At 27.6% G+C, this 5,420-nt stretch overlaps 1 long non-coding RNA gene across 2 annotated transcripts; it reads left to right on the plus strand.

Annotated features, from left to right (window-relative positions):
• The first annotated feature begins 1,291 nt into the window (after positions 1-1,291).
• LOC139855581 (uncharacterized) lies at positions 1,292-2,835 on the plus strand. 2 transcript variants are annotated; one of them, XR_011761491.1, is made up of 3 exons: positions 1,292-2,073; positions 2,176-2,341; positions 2,421-2,835. It is a non-coding gene; the product is annotated as an uncharacterized lncRNA (long non-coding RNA). The 2 variants fall into 2 exon arrangements; XR_011761490.1 differs by having other exon boundaries at positions 2,176-2,293; positions 2,421-2,829.
• The last annotated feature ends 2,585 nt before the right edge of the window (positions 2,836-5,420 follow it).

A 5,420-nucleotide genomic window follows, 5' to 3' on the forward strand; every position in this document is an offset into this window, starting at 1 on the left:
ACTATATAAAAAGGGGCATATTCGATTTCGATCATTCAACCATATAATGTAGTTTCAATCACTTGTGTCCATTTCGTAAAACATTTATAAAAAACAGCGCATGCATTCTCAGTCCCAAAAATATATATTGCAAAAGCATTTAAAAAGGGATTAATGAAACTCACGCATATAAATATTGTAAAACAGTTAATAAAGCATTTGCATGTATTCTCAGCCCAAACATGTATATAAAAAGGGAATAATGAAACTCACAATACGATATTTTGTAGTAAAAATATTCATACGACGGTACTGAACAATGCAAGGTTGGCCTCGGATTCACGAACCTATATCAGTTGCATATATATTAACACATATACTTAACATGTAATAATAATCAAACTAGTTTATATATATATTCCTTATTTAATTTAGTAATGCATTTGTTATTTAAAAAGTTATATATATATATATATATATATATATATATATATATATGTATATATATATATATATATATATATATATATATATATATATATATATATATATATATATATATATATATATATATATATATATATATATATATATTTAGTGTTGTAGTTATATAAAGTTTATTCAAGATTGCAATTAAAATATATATATTTTATTTATTATATCTTAACTTATGTTTTATCTACATTTATTCTATATATACATTTAAAGTAATTAATGTTTATAGTTATATCAATGTATTTTAACTATTACATATTATAATTTTATCATTCATCATATTAAAATTTTTATTATTATTATATAATAATGTTTGTTGTAATATATATTAAAAATATAATAATATGTATTTTTAAGAAAATTATGATATACGTAATATCTATATTTCTTTATATAAGTATTATATGATCTAGTAATAAAAAAAATGATAATTTTGATAATAATCTGAATGATAATACTAATAGTATTATTAATTATAATATTAGTAATAATATCCATGATAATAATAATAATAATACTTAATAATTCATTTAAATCATTAACTTAATTATAATTTTATTCATTTTCATTTTAATATTTGTATTTATCATAACCTTCTTAAAATCTTAATATTCATAATCATAATACTAATATTAATATTTATATTGATAAAGATTATTATAATAATGATACTTAATAATAATAAAAATGATAAAAATAATAGTAAAAATAATAATAATATTAGCAATAGTAATAATAATAATACTATTAATAATAATAATAATATTAATATATAATAATACTCCGTATTTGATAATATCAAATGGATCTGCTTTTGTGGGTGGTTCCAACAGATCGAGAGAAAAAAAACTAACAGATCGAGAAAGCATAAACCAAAACGCAGGAAGAAAAGAAATATAACGGTTCAAGGATCTTTCGATTCATGAATCAAACCATCGATCGTGCAGCAATCATCTAGGTTTAGTAAGTTATCGATTTATCATTATCAGTCTTCATTATCATCGGTAATCATCATCAATCGATCAAGGTTTAGTAAATTATCGATTCAATTATATTTCTTAATTTCTTTATTCTTTATAATTTCTGTATACATATTTGGTAGCACAATTGTAGTAATTAAAGATGTTCTTTGAATTATTGTGGTCCTCTATTTCAGATTTATATATGTAAGATTTTGTGATGATACAATGCGAGATGGCACATACCCTTTCTCAATTGATTTTTAATTTCAATTTATCAGTTTTGTTTCCTTATGTATCACTCTCAGTTCTCATTCTTTTTGCATTGAACACACAAGAATTATTATTGTTTAACTGAGAATTAGTTATGTTATTTTGTTTGAATAATAATAAAGAAGCAGTACTTTGTGATTGATTAAGTAGGTAATTATAGTGGTGTTCGTGGTGGTGTGTACAATGAACAGCAGTAGTTCTTGTTTGGTGATGATTGATGATGAGATTATGGTGGTTCAATGGTTGCAAACAGAAACAGTAATGAGTACAGCAGGTTTACATCAGTAGTTTTCGATCAACAAATTGGTACAGTGGTAGTTGCAGTGTCGAAGAACAAAAAGCAAAAGAAGTATCAAAAAGGCGACAGGTTAGTGATGATCAAAATAGAAAACATAATAGATATAGCAATAGTGAGTAGTATAAATGAATTCAAACAGTAACATGGTTCGTGGTTGGGTTTTATTTGCAGGTATAATAGTAGTAATGCAACAACAGAGATAAATTGGTGGGTTGTTGTGGTTTTGATGGCAATGGAACATGGATAATAACTTTAACAGTTTTGGGTTCGGACAAGAAGAAATATGCAGGTAACAAGATGATTTTCTTGTGTTGAATCACGAATGGATGTAACAAAGGTGGTTGTTTGGTTTGTCTTAATATATTTATAACTTATATAGTTACAGCAGTCATCGTTAAATATTATCCTTGTTGTAGCCGTAGGTAATCATTTGGAGTGATGGTGATTTCGATGGTCAGCTGGTACAGAAACAGATTCGTAATACAGTTGCAGGTACAGAGATGGTGAAGTGATGGTACTGATGATGATTTGCAGCTGGAAACAAAGTGGTGGTGATTAAACTGGAAATGAGTTGATCAAGTCTGTCTATAGTCTAAATCATGAAACTAGTAATGTTGTTATTAGGTATTTAGTTATAGTGTACTCGTTATACTGTGTAGTTTTATGTTAAACTTTAAATGTTAATTGTTTTTGAATTGAAGAGAATAAAAAAAAAATTGGAAGAGTAATAGTGGAATACCTTTGATATTTAAGATTATTGATGGTGGTTATGGCTTAATGGTGTTGGTGGTGTTGTTCTTCAGTAATTGCAGTAGCAACAAGAAGCCATTTTCGTGGTTTTAAAGGTGAATGGTGATTTGCAAAAATTTAATAGAAGTCGAGATGATGATAGAGAGGTTTCATGATGTTGGTGTCTTTCTTCAAATACAGTATATGCATAAATATATATTTAAGAGAGTGATGATAGAACAATGATGGTTTGGTGAGAATTGAATAAAAATAAAAGTAAAAGTAGTAGTCAAGATGGTATCTTCTCGTGACAACAGAAAGTAGCAATAATTTAGAGATAGTGAAGTTAAAAAAAAATAAATGGAGATTTGTGCTGTAAAGTTGATTGATACAAGCATGGTTCACAAATATAAAATTGTAAGAAAATGAACAATTTGAGGATGGAACAAACTTGATGAATTATAATTGACCTAGTGTAATTAATCACAACATAAACAGTTACCACCAATCTCAATTAAGAATAGTTAGCCTAACTAATTGTGTTTTCATGAAAGCATAGACAAAAGTACATATTGAGTTTGACTGCCATAAGATATGGCTCGTGAATTGGTACATGTATTGTCCATGCATTATTCTTAGATTTTATATAAAATTCATAAAAATCTAATTAATTTATAAATTACCAATCATATCTATATTACATTATTGTTGGTTATCCAGATCATCAATCATCCCCATCAACATCTCTATGATTATAATTAAAGAAATAAAAGGTCATTTCAATCGATAATAGATTGGTTAGTGGGTGGTAATTATGTACATATATGATATATATATTTATATTTATATTTAATAATAATATCATATATTATTTTATTTAAATAATTCGTTCTAATAACAATAACATATAATATTATATTTCAATTACCATTTATATACACACATATCTATTTACAAGTAATTGTTCGTGAACCATCGAGAGCAGTCGAAGGGTAAATGAATATATGAAACAGTTCAAACTTTTGGAGACTCAACCTTACAGACTTTGCTTCTCGTGCCGAAATCATATAAAGATTAAGTTTAAATTTAGTCAGAAATTCCCGGGTCATCACAGTTTTTAATGTTGAAGCTTAATTTATATAAATAAATATAACTTTCATTATTTTAATCTAACAAATTAAGTGACAAGGATTTAATATCCAAATACATAATAATGGTTCTTTTAATTAGGCTCAATGTTAAAAATACTAAACTTACATTTTAATTTTTACAAGTTATAACAATCCATTTCACTAGGGCTCTACATCTAAGCAAACACTAGGGAAATTAGCTACTCATTATACTAAGGGAAACATGAAAATATAAATGTACAAACATAATAATAACGATAAAAACTGATAACGATAATTTCAACAGAATATACTTACGAAAATCTTCACTCTCATTTACTTTAAACGGTAGAAAATTACAATAATAACACCCCTTTTAGCGCGTACAATAATACCCTTAATCACGAACAACACACCCTTAATATTTGAAACTATCCTAATTTTGAACCTTGAAACTGAAATTAAGACGTAGTACTTGAAAATACAAAGACAGTAACTAAAGTAATAATTTTGTAATGTATATTTCTTTGTGTAGTCTTCTGCCCTCTAATTCTCTGTTCTTTCTATGTCTCTTGTAACTGTAAGTGTACTCCGTATTATACATGTTGATAGTTGGTGTAGTAGGTTAAAAGTATCCCTTTGATGTACCACTTGAAAAAGAATCATATTAAAACATAAAAGCAACCGTCCCATTTGCATTTGAATCTGGATCTGGACTGGATATTACGCGTTTCGCGTAGGAGGCCACACGATCCGCGTAAGAGAAAATTACTACGCGTTTCGCGTAGGTGGCCACACGATTCGCGTAAGAATAGCCGACGGTTTTCTTGTTTTTATTTTATGTTTTGTTCTCTTTTTGATCCCGTGTTTACGTATATCGACTTGGAACTTTTTATTTGAAGTCTTCTTCTTTGCTCATCTTGAACTTGTATTCGGGTAACGTTATCTTGATATATATTTGGTTTAAATCCATCGTTTATCGTCTTTTCTTCAAATTTCGAGCTCGTATTATCTTTTGTCATTTTTCTCGTGATTTATACATTTGAATGTCTTAGTAAACGATAAAAGCTGATGATATATAAATCATATTGCGTCGAATTATATGTATGTTTAAAGCAATATCATAATACCCCACACTTGAACGTTGCTTGTCCTCAAGTAATTACATCTTCTAAATAGAATAGGAACATTACATATTTTTCCTTATCGAACATTAAATCACACAACACACGCTACACAAAATGAAACACACGCTATATGGAATAAGTTAGAAACACTACACAATTTTTATTGGATCACACGCACACCACACGAAATGAAATTCTGACAACAGAAACAAAGTTGAAACTCGTGATTAAGGTTTAAAAATTTGGATCCTTAGGGAAAATTGGACCTTGTGAAAACGTTTTATGATTTTATAAAATGTCATGCTAGTTTTTACACTAGACACGTTTTTCGGTTTTAACCTCAAATTCCGGTTGAGGGTAACTGAAAACCGTAGTCTCAGTCGGTGATTAGCAAGCTATCCGCCCCCATAATTGAAGTATCATGGAACTTGAAACCGAATGTCCTAAAAAT

Source organism: Rutidosis leptorrhynchoides, chromosome 6 (assembly GCF_046630445.1).
Source record: "Rutidosis leptorrhynchoides isolate AG116_Rl617_1_P2 chromosome 6, CSIRO_AGI_Rlap_v1, whole genome shotgun sequence".
In the NCBI taxonomy this organism is placed as follows: Eukaryota; Viridiplantae; Streptophyta; class Magnoliopsida; order Asterales; family Asteraceae; genus Rutidosis; species Rutidosis leptorrhynchoides.